The sequence below is a fragment of the Halichoerus grypus genome, chromosome 13 (genome assembly GCF_964656455.1).
Source record: "Halichoerus grypus chromosome 13, mHalGry1.hap1.1, whole genome shotgun sequence".
In the NCBI taxonomy this organism is placed as follows: domain Eukaryota; kingdom Metazoa; phylum Chordata; class Mammalia; order Carnivora; family Phocidae; genus Halichoerus; species Halichoerus grypus.
In genome coordinates, this window is record NC_135724.1 from 80,252,816 (window position 1) to 80,265,952 (window position 13,137).

At 39.2% G+C, this 13,137-nt stretch overlaps 1 long non-coding RNA gene across 5 annotated transcripts in view; it reads left to right on the top strand.

Moving 5' to 3' along the window:
* The window catches only part of LOC118523481 (uncharacterized), a 109,827-nt gene that overhangs the window by 70,253 nt on the left and 26,437 nt on the right, over positions 1–13,137 (top strand). For 3 of the 5 annotated variants that reach the window (XR_013443197.1, XR_013443196.1, XR_013443198.1), the window contains exon 4: positions 8,496–8,669. The exons of 1 other annotated variant lie outside the window; for it this stretch is intronic. This is a non-coding gene — a long non-coding RNA (uncharacterized LOC118523481). Of the gene's footprint in view, positions 1–1,143; positions 2,271–8,495; positions 8,670–13,137 lie in introns of those variants that run through there. One more of the 5 variants, XR_013443200.1, reaches the window with a different exon arrangement.

Sequence of the window (13,137 nt, forward strand, 5' to 3'; positions counted from 1 at the left end):
ATAAAAGAACTAAAATCTAACCAAGTCGAAATAAAAAAGGCTATTAATGAGGTGCAATCAAAAATGGAGGCTCTAACTACTAGGATAAATGAGGTAGAAGAGAGAATTAGTGATATAGGAGACCAAATGATGGAGAATAAAGAAGCTGAGAAAGAGAGATAAACAACTACTGGATCACGAGGGGCGAATTCGAGAGATAAGTGATACCGTAATGCAAAACAACATTAGAATAGTTGGGATCCCAGAGGAAGAAGATAGAGAGGGGCAGAAGGTATATTGGAGTAAATTATAGCAGAGAACTTCCCTAATTTGGGGAAGGAAACAGGCATCAAAATCCAGGAGGCACAGAGAACCCCCCTCAAAATCAATAAAAATAGGTCAACACCCCAACATCTAATAGTAAAACTCACAAATCTCAGAGACAAAGAGAAAATCCTGAAAGTAGCTCTGGACGAGAGGTCTGTAACCTACAATGGTAGAAACATTAGATTGGCGGCAGACCTATCCAGAGAGACCTGGCAGGTCAGAAAGGACCGGCATGATATATTCAGAGCACTAAACAAGAAAAATATGCAGCCAAGAATACTATATCCAGCTAAGCTGTCATTGAAAATAGAAGGAGAGATAAAAAGCTTTCAGGACAAACAAAAACTAGAAGAATTTGCGAACACCAAACCAGCCCTACAAGGAATATTGAAAGGGGTCCTCAAAGCAAGGAAAGAGCCTAAAAGTAACATAGACCAGAAAGGAACAGAGATAATATAAGGTAACAGTCACCTTACAGGCAATACAATGGCACTAAATTCATATCTTTCCATAGTTACCCTGAATGTAAATGGGCTAAATGCCCCAATCAAAAGACACAGGGTATCAGATTGGATAAAAAAACAAGACCCATCGATATGCTCTCTGCAAGAGACTCATTTTAAACCCAAAGACACCTCCAGGTTTAAAGTGAGGGGGTGGAAAACCATTTACTATGCTAATGGACATCAAAAGAAAGCAGGGGTGGCAATCCTTATTTCAGACCAATTAGATTTTAAACCAAAGACTATAATAAGAGATGAGGAAGGACACTACATCATACTTAAAGGGTCTATCCACAAGAAGATCTAACAATTTTTATTTTTAATTTTTTTTTAGATCTAACAATTTTAAATATCTATGCCACTAACATGGGAGCAGCCAATTAGATAAGCCAATTAATAAAAAAAAAATCAAAGAAACACATCAACAATAATACAAAAATAGTAGGGGACTTTAACACCCCCTCACTGAAATGGAAAGATCATCTAAGCAAAAGGTCAACAAGGAAATAAGGGCTTTAAATGACACACTGGACCAGATGGACCTCACAGATATATTCAGAACATTCCATCCCAAAGCAACAGAATATACATTCTTCTCTAGTGCACATGGAACATTCTCCAGAATAGATCACATCCTGGGTCACAAATCAGGTCTCAACCGGTACCAAAAGATTGGAATCATTCCCTGCATATTTTCGGACCACAATGTTTTGAAACTAGAACTCAACTACAAGAGGAAAGTTGGGAAGAACCCAAATACATGGAGGCTAAAGAGCATCCTACTAAAGAATGAATGGGTCAACCAGGAAATTAAAGAAGAATTAAAAAAATTCATGGAAACAAATGAAAATGAAAACACAACTGTCAAAATCTTTGGGATACAGCAAAGGCGGTCCTAAGAGGAAAGTATATAGCAATACAAGCCTTTCTCAAGAAACAAGAAAGGTCTCAAATACACAACCTAACCCTACACCTAAAAGAGCTGGAGAGAGAACAGCAAATAAAGTCTAAACCCAGCAGGAGAAGAGAAATAATAAAGAAATAATAAAGATCAGAGCAGAAACCAATGAAACAGAAACCAAAAGAACAGTAGAACAGATCAACAAAACTGGGAGCTGGTTCTTTGAAAGAATTAATAAGATTGATAAACCCCCGGCCAGACACATCAAAAAGAAAAGAGAAAGGACCCAAATAAATAAAATCATGAATGAAAGAGGAGAGATCACAACCAACACCAAAGAAATACAATTACAAGAACATATTATGAGCATATAGTTGCAAATTAGACAATCTGGAAGAAATGGATGCATTCCTACCTAGAGACATATAAACTACCAAAACTGAACCAGGAAGAAATAGAAAACCTGAACAAACCCATAACCAGCAAGGAAATTGAAGCAGTAATCAAAAATCTCCCAACAAACAAGAGCCCAGGGCCAGATGGCTTCCCAGGGGAATTCTACCAAACATTTAAAGAAGAATTAATACCTATTCTTCTGAAACTGTTCCAAAGAATAGAAATGGAAGGAAAACTTCCAAACTCATTCTATGAGGCCAGCATTACCTTGATCCCAAAACCAGACAAAGACCCCATCAAAAAGGAAAACTATAGACCAATGTCCCTGATGAACATGGATGAAAAAATTCTCACCAAAATACTAGCCAATAGGATCCAACAGTACATTAAAAGGATGATTCACCATGACCAAGTGGGATTTATTCCTGGGCTGCAAGGTTGGTTCAACATCTGCAAATCAATCAATGTGATACAATACATGAATAAAAGAAAGAACAAGAACCATATGATCCTCTCAACAGATGCAGAAAAAGCATTTGACAAAGTACAGCATCCTTTCTTGATTAAAACTCTTCACAGTGTAGGGATAGAGGGTACATAATTCAATATCATAAAAGCCATCTATGAAAAACCCACAGTGAATATCATCTTCAATGGGGAAAAACTGAGAGCTTTCCCCTAAGGTCAGGAACACGGCAGGGATGTCCGCTCTCACCACTGCTCTTCAACATAGTACTAGAAGTCCTAGCCTCAGCAATCAGACAACAAAAAGAAAGAAAAGGCATTCAAATCAGCAAAGAAGAAGTGAAACTCTCACTTTTTGCAGATGATATGATACTTTATGTGGAAAGCCCAAAAGACTCCACCCCAAAATTGCTAGAACTCAAACAGGAATTCAATAAAGTGGCAGGATATAAAATCAATGCACAGAAATCAGTTGCATTTCTATACACCAACAACAAGACAGAAGAAAGAGAAATGAAGGAGTTGATCCCATTTACAATTGCACCCAAACCCATAAGATACCTAGGAATAAATGTAACCAAAGAGGCAAAGAATCTGTACTCTGAAAACTCTAGAATACTCATGAAAGAAATTGAGGAAGACACAAAGAAATGGAAAAACGTTCCATGCTCATGGATTGGAAGAACAAATATTGTGAAAATCTCTATGCTACCTAGAGCAATCTACACATTTAATGCAATCCCTATCAAAATACCATCCACTTTTTTCAAAGAAATGGAACAAATAATCCTAAAATTTGTATGGAACCAGAAAAGACCCCGAATAGCCAGAGGAATGTTGAAAAAGAAAAGCAAAGCTGGTGGCATCACAATTCCGGACTTCAAGCTCTATTACAAAGCTGTCATCATCAAGACAGTATGGTACTGGCACAAAACAGACACATAGATCAATGGAACAGAATAGAGAGCCCAGATATAGACCCTCAACTCTATGATCAACTAATCTTTGACAAAGCAGGAAAGAATGTCCAATGGAAGAAAGACAGTCTCTTCAACAAATGGTGTTGGGAAAATTGGACAGCCACATGCAGAAGAATGAAACTGGACCATTTCCTTACACCACACACAAAAATAGACTCAAAATGGATGAAAGACCTAAATGTGAGACAGGAATCCATCAAAATCCTTGAGGAGGACACAGGCAGCAACCTCTTCAACCTCAGCTGCAGCAACTTCCTCCTAGAAACATCGCCAAAGGCAAGGGAAGCAAGGGCAAAAATGAACTATTGGGACTTCATCAAGATAAAAAGCTTTTGCACAGCAATGGAAACAGTCAACAAAACCAGAAGACAACTGACAGAATGGGAGAAGGTATTTGCAAATGACATATCAGATAAAGGTCTAGTAACCAAAATCTATAAAGAACTTCTCAAACTCCACACCCAAAGAACAAATAATCCAATCAAATGGGCAGAAGACATGAATAGACATTTCTGCAAAGAAGACATCCAAATGGCCAACAGACATGAGAGAAAGTGCTCAACATCACTCAGCATCAGGGAAATACAAATCAAAACCTCAATGGGATGCCACCTCACACCAGTCAGAATGGCTAAAATTAACAAGTCAGGAAATGACAGATGTTGGCGAGGATGTGGAGAAAGGGGAACCCTCCTATCCTGTTGGTGGGAATGCAAGCTGGTGCAGCCACTCTGGAAAACAGTGTGGAGGTTCCTCAAAAAGTTGTAAATAGAGCTACCCTATGACCCAGCAATTGTGCTACTGGGTATTTACCCCAAAGATACAAATGTAGTAATCTGAAGGGGCACACGCACCCCAATGTTTATAGCAGCAATGTCCACAATAGCCAACTATGGAAAGAGCCTAAATGTCCAACAACAGATGAAAGGATAAAGAAGATGTGGTGTATATATACAATGGAATATTACGCAGCCATGGAAAAAATGAAATCTTGCCATTGCAACAACGTGGGTGGAACTAGAGGGTGTTATGCTAAGCGAAATAAGTCAATCAGAGAAAGACAAGCATCATATGATCTCACTGATATGAGGAATTTGAGAAACAAGACAGAAGATCATAGGGGAGGGGAGGGAAAAATGAAACAAGACAAAACCAGAAAGGGAGACAAACCATAAGGGACCCTTAATCTCAGGAAATAAACTGAGGGTTGCTTGAGTGGAGGGGGGTGGGGGGATGGGGTGGCTGGGTGATGGGCATTGGGGAGGATATGTACTATGGTGGGCACTATGAATTGTGTAAGACTGATGAATCACAGACCTGTACCCCTGAAACAAATAATACATTATTTGTTAAAAACAACAACAACAACAAATTGTTCTTGAGGGGGTTAGGGAACACACAAAATCTAGTTTTACTCCGTACCCTCGGCAAATTAGAAATCAACTCTATAAATTAAAGGAAAGGCTTATCAAAAACAATCATTTCATTGTTTGTATTACTTGAAAAAAAAAGTAATGAGCCTCACCTATGTATTTAGCAAGCAGGGTTTGAGAAAAGTTTGTAGAGTGTGTACACTTGAAGTGAATAACCGCTAAATGTGTGCTTGCAATCCACACGAAGGCGGGGGCGGGCTCCGACTCTTGCTAGGTGGCAGAATTACCATTTTTAATTGCTTAAGAGAGCTTCCTGAGAGAGCTGCACATTAGTGAGGATTTGGAGGTAGTTCCGTGTATCAGCAGTAAGGGTTGTAATGCTGTCCTAAGTATCTTCAATTATACATGAAGGAGTGGGCTTTCTATCACAATCCAGCACAAAAGCTCTTCTTGGGCTCCTGGGGAATTTTTGTGCATTAAGGATTGAAACTTTTCCTGGATCCTTTTGTCCAATGAAGGTACAACATGCTCTTGGTAAGGGGGAAAAAAAATCTCTGTATTGCTCTTCTGAGTAAGAGTGAAAGTGGGTTTTTAAAATTCAGAACCATAGTTGGTAGAGCCCATATTTGACTCCCTTTCTTTCTTCTTTCTCTTTCTAACCCCACCAACTGTCTCCTCCCCCAACCCCCTTCTTTTTTTTTTTTTTTTTTTTTTAAGATTTTATTTATTTATCTGAGAGAGAGAATGGGAGACAGAGAGCATGAGAGGGGAAGGGTCAGAGGGAGAAGCAGACCCCCCGCTGAGCAGGGAGCCCGATGTGGGACTCGATCCCGGGACTCCAGAATCATGACCTGAGCCGAAGGCAGTTGCTTAACCAACTGAGCCACCCAGGCGCCCCCCCAACCCCCTTCTGCCTCTTTCTCTTCTTTCTGTTACTTTGATCTTTTTGCAAAGTGGCTATAATAAGGCACATGTGTTACTCTTTTGTTTTATGATTTGTACTCTGAGATGCTCTGCTTTGCTTTTTTGTTTTCCTTAAAAACCAGAACAAAAGCAGCACAGTTCCAGGAAATGGGATGTGAAATTGTTTATCAGCTATACAAATTTTCCACCATATGGCATTAGTTGATACTAGATGATTCCCATTTCTTTAGGTAACCAAAATTTGGGAAGAGCAGAGTTCAGGCAATGAAGAGAAAACGTTCCAAATATTAGGACTGATCAAACCGGCATGTGATGCACTCTGTTTCTGAAAGTTTCCCGGCAGAGTCTGCATTATGTCAGGAAGGTCAGGCTGGAGGAGCCAGTCCTCTTCCTGGCTGCTCACCAGAATCACCTGGGGGAGCTTTCCAAAAGAGGCCAATGTATTTTTAGCCTTGGGTTCAAATCCTGACATCTCTATTTTTTAAAAAGCCCTCCCTAAAAACTTAGATGGAGCCAACTTGGCTCTGGTCCCAAATGGCATTTGGAACCAGTAAATTAGCAGAGCTGAAAGGTCCCTTTGAAGGGCTTGAGGACTCCCTGAGATCCTCCATGATTTTAGGAGCTCATTCAGGTCAAGGGTCATGTGCACCAATGCGGGGGGTAATGGTAGCCAATATTGTGTAGCCCCAAATGGCATGGTACATGCCTAGACAAGTCAAATCCTTGTTCCCCTACTGCTTGCTTGGACAAGTCATCCAGTCTCTCTGAGCCTCAGTTTTCTTGCCTGTAAAATGGTGCCAACCCTTATGGGGATATTGTGGGGATTAAGGAGATAATGTATGTGAAGTACTTAATAGGTTCCCTGACACGTAAGTGCTCAGTAAGTGTTAACTATTAGGGGCTCAACACAGTTATTTTTATCACGAGGACTTGAGGTAGCATGAGCTAAGCTAAACCATTGAGATGCTTCCTGTTAGAAGCAGAAGCTTGAGAGTAGTTGTGATCCGAATCTAAACTCAGGAAAGGGATAAGGGAGATATTATTTACTCACAGGAATGGATGGCCTTTCCTGCTTCCCAAATACTCAGGAGGATTCAGCTTAAACATATCGTTCTGGACACTTACTGAACTTTTGATACTCGGAACCACACTAGACTTTTTTTCTGTTACTCTGTTCTTGTTCTTACCTCAGGGCTTTTGCAGCTGCTGTTCCCTCCAGCTGGAATACTATACTTCTGATCTTCACATGGTTTTTTTTTTTTTTTTAAGATTTTATTTATTCATTTGACAGAGAGAGAGAGACAGTGAGAGAGGGAATACAAGCAGGGGGAGTGGGAGAGGGAGAAACAGGCCTCCTGCTGAGCAGGGAGCCCGATGTGGGGCTTGATCCCAGGACCCTGGGATCATGACCTGAGCCGAAGGCAGACGCTTAACGACTGAGCCACCCAGGCGCCCCCACATGGTTTTTAATTATCTTTTTTTCAGTTGATCTCAGTGCTATTATAACTTACTTAACCTCTCTCTCCTCTACTAATATGTAAGCTTCGTGGAAGCAGAAACCTTCCTTCATTGTTGTATCCCAGGCCTTAGAACAGTGCCTAGCACATAGTAGGCACTCAGTAAATATTGAGCCAATGAAACAATATCGAATGAGGGAATACTGATCAGGAGAATGAATGAATGAATGAATAAAGCAACATATGGAGGTTAAAGCCATAATTGTTTATAAAGAAACCAGGGTATCTATACACAAGCAATCATAAGACTTAAAGGGACCACCAAGATGATTAACTTCAAAGTATTCATTTTTACAGGTGATGGTATCTTTGGAGATGAGGGCCAGGTTTAGTGTCCTGGTATCCAGGCTTTTTACCACCATTTACTCAGTTACTAAAATTTGGGCATGGGTTCCATTGAATGTAAGAATGCACATGAAGACAAGGGAACTACCTATTTGAAATTAGGATTCTTGCTGTATTGGTTATGTTGTCCTGAAATATTGGAAATGAGTGACTAGAGGTCTTGGAGCAGCCAGATTATCCTATCATATATCCTGACAATGAAAGTCTTTCTCAGGGTGGTGGTCGTGTGTGCCTAAATGCTTCCCCCCCCCCCCCCCGCCCCAGCATTTGGGAATAGTAAAGGTTAATCCAAAAAGTGACTGAATTTGACTCAGGGAGTCTCCTTGGGCCTCCGTGTTTAGTGGGGAATTTGAAGATATCAAAGCAGTAGCCATAACAAGTAGATTGTATTAGCACTTAGCTTGGCTTCCTGATATCACACCGGGGATGGCCGCACTCCACTTGGTTTCACTGTCTGAATGGAAGGGGTCCAGGACAATCACAACTGTCCAAATATTCTCAGCTCAGGCATCTGGGATTGAAAGCTTCTCCCGCAAAAGAGATGTTGTAATGGAGGCTTCTATATTCATTCATTCATTCATTCATTCATTTACTCAGCATAGAGTCATCAAATGGCTGCTGTTATGGGATGAATTGTGCCCCACCTCCAATTCATATGTTGAAGTCCTAACCCCCAGTATGTCAGAATGTGACTGTATTTGGAGATAGGTGTCTTTGCAGAGGTGAGTAAGTTAAGCGAGGTCATTAGGGTGGGCCCTAATCCAGTATGACTGGTGTCCTCATAGGAAGAGGAAATTTGGACACAGACACAGAGGGAAGACCATGTGAGGACACAGGGAGAACATGGCCATCTACAAGCCAAGGAGAGTGGCCGCAGAAGAAAGCAACCCTGTCAACACCGTGATCTTGGATTTCCAATTTTGGGAATGATGAGAAAATAAATTTCTGTGTTTAAGCCACTCAGTCTATGGTACTTTGTTATGGCAGCCTGAACAAGCAAATACACTTACCTTATGCCAGGCATTGAGGATACAGAATTAGATGGGACCTAATTCAGACTGATGGGGAGCTCATAGTTTTGTGTTCCTGTGAGTTCAATGGGAGCCACTTAAGCAGTAGTAGGCAGGTGGCCCTTACCTCCGCCTGCTTACCCGGAACCCCAAGCTTCCTGCAAAGGACCTTTAATTCCCACGTGGCAGACCTTGGTGGTGTGTCACGGTGCCACAGATGCTCACAGACAGGTCCGTCCGTCAGCTGCAGTCACTGTGTTGGGTCTCCTGTGTTTGTACCCATTAGCTTGGGGACATCAGAGGATACCTTGTTGCTTCTGGACTCTACTTTGAAACCCTGATTTCCACGCCAACCCTGATTTCTTAATCCTGCCAACAGTTGAAGTGCCACGGTAGTAACCTTTGATCAGTGAAAAAGTGGGGAGGATGTGTTCTGTCCCCTGATTGTGAATCCAAGTTTTGTAGTGTCCTTTGTGAAAACAAGACCTTTAGTGTAATGGGATGAGTTAGGGGTCAGGATTCTTTTTCCACATTGATGTCTAATTAATAAAGCACCGTTAATAATTTGTCATCAGTCAAATGTCCAAATACATGTGGGGCAATCCATTGGTTGGCTTCTTTGTCGCTCCTTGGAGAAGTACCTACAACTGTCTTTTTAAAAAAATTTTTTATTTAAATTCAATTTAATTAACAAATACTGTATTATTAGTTTCAGAGGTAGAATTTAGTGATTCATCAGTTGCATACAACATCCAGTTCCCGTTACTTCAAGTGCCTTCCTTAAGGCCCATCACCCAGTTACCGCATCCCCCCCACTCATCTCCCCTCCAGCAGCCCTCAGTAGAAGTACCTACACTGTCTTAATTTCTGTACATACACAGTAGTCTTCCATAAATTTCCTCTGTGTATCTTTTTCTTTTCCAAGTGTTTATTTAAATTCCAGTTAGTTAACATACAGAGTAATATTAGTTTCAGGTGTACAATTTAGTGATTCAACACTTACGTACAACAGCAGGTGCTCGTCACAAGTGACCTCCTTAATCCCCATCACTATTTCACCCATCCCCCATCCACCTCCCCTCTGGTAACCATCAGTTTGTTCTCTATAGTTAAGAGTCTGTTTCTTGGTTTATCTCTTTTTTCTTTGTTCATTTGTTTTGTTTCTTAAATTCCACATACGAGTATTTAAATTCCACATATAGTATTTGTCTTTCACTGACTGACATATTTCACTTAGCATAATACTCTTTAGCTTTATCCATGTCATTGCAAGTGGCAAGATTTCATTCTTTTTTATGGCTGAGTAATATTCCATTGTATATATATACCACATCTTCTTTATCCATTCATCAGCTGGTGGACATTTGGGCTATAATATAATAATTATAATAAATTATAATTTGGCTATTGTTGATAACACTGCTATAAACATTGGGGTGCATGTATCCCTTTGAATTAGTATTTTTGTTCCTTTGGGTAAAAACCACCTCTGTGTATCTTCTAGCGGATGAATTCCTTCAGCTTTTGCTAATATGTGTATATTTAGCTTTCATAATTTTCAATTAATTTATTTCAAAATAATTTCAAATGTATATAGATAAGTTGGAAGAGCAGCAAAAGCAACATTCATATCTCCCTTACTCAGGTTCCCAACTTTCTACCATTTCACTCCATTGATTCATCATCCTCTTTTCCTTTCTTTCCCATATATGTCTGCTTGTGTGTGCAAACTCATTAGCATTAGTTTTTCTGAATCATTCGAACATAAGCTACATACATGTTTCCTTATCACCTTTAAATTTTTCTCTGTGTATTTCCTCCAAACAAAAACACTCTTCTAAATAACCACCATATAACCCTTCAAGTAAGGAAATCAGTCTTGAGACCACCCTGCCATCTAATCTATATACCTTTTTCAGATATTGTTACCTGTCCCAATAGGTGGTCATCCATGGTCCCACCCAGGAACATGCATCGCATTTTGTTATCATGTCTCCTTCGATCTGGACTAGTTCCTCAGCTTATCCCCAACTTTCATGTCCTTGACCATTTTTATGATTTTCATTATAAAACTTTGGGAGGGGAGGCCATAATATGATCTGCCTTGGTGAATATTCCATGGGCAGTAGAAAAAAACTGTGTATTCTACTATTGTTGGGTGCGGTGTTCTATATATGTCCATTAGATCCTGTTGGTAGATTGTGTAGTTCAGGTCTTCTATATCCTTGCCAATTTTCTTTCTAGTAGTTCTGTCTGTTGCTAAGAGGGGCATGTTGAAATCCCAACTATGACTGTGGGTTTTTTGGTTTCACCTCTCAGGTATCTTCAGGCTCTACTGTTTGGTGCACACATAGTTGGGATTATGTCTTCCCGAAGAATTCATCCTTTTGCCATTATGTAATGTCCCTCCTTGTCTCTAGTAATTGTCTTTGTTCTGAAGCCTACTTTTTTATGATATTAATATAGCTATTCTGCCTTTTAAAAGATTAGTGTTTGCATGGCATATCTTTTTTCATTCTTTAATTTGATCTACCAATATCATTGAGTTTGAAGTGAATTTCTTGTAAGCAGCATGTAGTTGAATCTTACTTTGTTATCCATTTTGCAAATCTGCCAATCTCTGCCTTTTAATTGGTGTATTTAGACCACTTACATTTAAGGCAATTATTGATATGTTAGAACTTAAGTCTGCCATTTTATCATTTGTTTCCTGTTTCCTTTCCCTGTTTCTCTTTTCTTCCTTCTGGTAGGTTCTCTGAATACATTTAAGATTCCATCTCGATTTATTTCTAGTGTTTTTAAAGCTGTGAATTTATTTATTTATTTAAGTAAACTTCCCCCCCCCCCCAGGGTGGGGCTTGAACTCATGACCCTGAGATCAAGAGTTGCATGGTCCCCTGACTGAACCAGCCAGGTGCCCTTTCTAGTGTTTTTAGGTATATTTCTTTGTATAGTTTTTTGTAGTGATTGTGCTGGATATTGCTATCTATCTACAAACATATATTATGAATTATGTGTATGTTTATTATACATTTCATGATATAAAGGATGTGTAACATTCAATTTACAAATAATTAAAAATGCAATATTCTTTATTGTAAATTTCAAATATCCAGTTAATTCTCACAGAGTTCTTTTGTTGATTTCCACCAAACTCTTGTATTCTTAGCCAACCTATGATTGCATTGATGAGTGAGTGTAGTTTTGACAATGTTAGTTGATTTTTTTTTAGATTAATGAGCAAGACAAAAGTGAAATGATGAAAACATGGGAATTTCACTTAATTGTCAATGACATAAGTGACTTTTTTTGCTGAATTGGATAACCATCTCAAATACTGGAAGGATATTTCTTCTTTGCTGTTATTCATAATGTGATGACTACTTGTAAGTTTAATCCACATTATTAATATTTTTCCATCTTTACTGAGATATAATTGACATACAACATTGTGTAAATTTAAGATGTACAATGTGATGATTTGAAACACAAATATATTGTAAAATGATTACCACAATAAGGTGAGTTAACATATCCTTCATGTCACATAGTTATCATTTTATTGCTGTTGTTGTTATGGTGAGAACATTTAAGATCTTCTCTCTTAGCAACTTTCAAGTGTACAATGCAGTGTTATTAACTATAGTCACAACCTTTAGATCCCCAGAATTTATTCCTCTTATATCTGGAAATTTTTATCCTTTGACCAACACCCCCTCATTTCCACCATCCCCTAGCCCCTGCTAACTGTAAATCTACTCTGAGTTTGGCTTTTTAAGATTTCACGTAATAGTACAATCATACAGTTTTTGACTTTCTCTGTCTGACTTATTTCATTTAGCATAATGCCCTCAAGATTCATCTCATGTTGTCCAAAAACCCAAATGTCAGGATTTCCTTTTTTTTTTTTTTAATGTCTGGTTACAACTGTGTATTGGTTAGAACCTCCATAGAAATGGTTATAACAGTAGTTGCTGGAGTTCCAGGTGAACCTGAGGGGATTTTAAAAGTGGTGTCCACTTAGTATCCAATTCAGAGAGAAACTGATATTGATGTATAACAAGCTCATTTTCCATGGCTTTGTGTGTCATTCTTTCCCAGGATTTGGGGAAAGCAGGGCTGAGACAGAGACAGATTTTGGATGGTATCATTTGAACACCTGGATCCTGCTATGTCTAAAACTCTTATCTTTGGATTTGTTGGTCATGTGAGCCAATAAAATTTCCTTTTTACTTAGGTGGGCTTGGGCTGTGTTTTTTTGTTTTCCACATACCTAAAAGTCTCCCCAGCTATGCTCTTCATTGAAAAACCTTTAAGAAGGTTTTTGAAGGTTACTTTTAAAAGGTGTGGTAAAAACCACACAATATAAAACTTGCCATCTGAACCATTTCTAAGTGTATAGTTCCGTAGTGCTGAA